This window comes from Galeopterus variegatus, unplaced genomic scaffold (assembly GCF_000696425.1).
Source record: "Galeopterus variegatus unplaced genomic scaffold, G_variegatus-3.0.2 Scaffold4667, whole genome shotgun sequence".
NCBI lineage: Eukaryota > Metazoa > Chordata > Mammalia > Dermoptera > Cynocephalidae > Galeopterus > Galeopterus variegatus.
The window spans coordinates 88,331-90,086 of NW_007730778.1; positions in this window are offsets into that span (position 1 = coordinate 88,331).

Below are 1,756 nucleotides of genomic sequence, written 5' to 3' on the forward strand. Positions count from 1 at the left end.
TTCTTTCTCTGTAACTTGTCTTTCTTTGGGGCTCAGTTCTCATAGCAGAGGCGAGACAACTGTCTACAGTTCTGAGACAGACAGCCTGCCCCAGGCTTTGATTCCAAGTCACAGGAAATCTAGCTCTCTGATTGGTACAGCTTGGGATGGTTGCTTGACAATTGTCCAACCAGCAGCAGTCAAGGGAAGTCTCCTGTTGTGCAAACAGGGCTGCCAGGAGCCCGCCACTGCAGAAACAATCAGGAGTCTTTGTATCCCTCAAAAGATGTTCACTGGAGCATGCATGGGAGGGGGCAATATGAGGAGGGGAAGTGCAGAGGGGAAGAGGCGGAGAGATGGTGTGAGAGAAAAAGAAACTGAGCACACTTGGGACTGCTGGATTTCAGGAGAAAGCTACTTTTCAGCTGATGGGGAGCAGCACAGAGAACCTGCTGTGTCCATTAGCATCCTAAGACAGTGGGAAGGAGTTACAAAGCAGGCCCAATTATTCATGAGCCTCCCTCGGCCACCTGGCAAATGCTCCCTGCTCTCGTAAAACACCTTTTCCACAAGGCCATTCTCCATATAGATTAAGAGCTCCCAGGGCAAAAGGCCACTTTTATCTGAAGCAAACATCACCTCAATTCTATTTGCCAGGAAACAAGGAATACATAACTGCACTTGGAAGCATAAATACATAACAAATAAAATAAAAATGGCAATAGGACCCAGTTTACCTTCCACGTTACCTCCTTATTTTAATGAGAATTATTTTATTGCACCATTTACCAGCCATGTGTCCAATCAATATAAAACCTTAATAATGCAACAAGATCCCACAGTGCTTTCTGATAACACTTGTAAATTTGGGGGGAATTACTCCTTGTTAAACTAAGATTAAATATGGCTATTAAAATTCTGCAGTGGGGATCTAGAAGAAAAACCTTTATTTCTGCCATTGCACATGAAATGGCTTTGATTATAGCTCCATGAAATAGAAAAATATTCTATTGTTATGTGCTCAGGCTGTATAGTAGCAAAGAATGAGTTACTTGGAATGGAGCAATTATTTTTAATAAGTAACCTTATACATCTAAGGGTAGTGAATTAGAAAACTAAAAAGGGTTGGTTTTGGATTGGCTGCCAAATATTAAATTCCTAATCATTCATGTGGAGTATAATTTCAGATGAAACACCCTCATCACATGTCTATAATTATGATTTCTTGTGATTGAGATGAGGTTAATGCATAATGAAAATTGTGACTTATTGCCTCATAATTCCTACAACCTAATAAATGCTGTTTTAAGTCTCTTTAGAAGTTTCCACACACTGTTTATATTTCAGTTCAGAGGGAAGAAATAGACGACTTAATGTTTGGCACTGGGACAATTGGTTATTTATGTAGGAGAAGAAAATCACATCTTTACCTCACACCATACAGAACAATAAATTCCAGAGAGATTAAAAAGTTACATCTAAGAAAATGACATCAAGCAAATATATGTGGTTAATGATCACTTCTCAATATAAAGTTAGCCTTCCCGAGCCTATGAAAAAAGGATGAAACCACAAGGAATGGTTTGGTGGTATTGACTATGTAAAAAATATTCACAAGAGCAAATTTCCATATGTCTCAAATAAATAAATAAAATTTAAAAGGCTACAAATAAATAAAGGTTAAAAAGCTATTGAGGGCCGGCCCGGTGGCACACTGGATAAGTGCGCCGCTTGGGAAGTGCGGCGGCGCTCCCGCCCGAGGGTTCGGATCCCACAT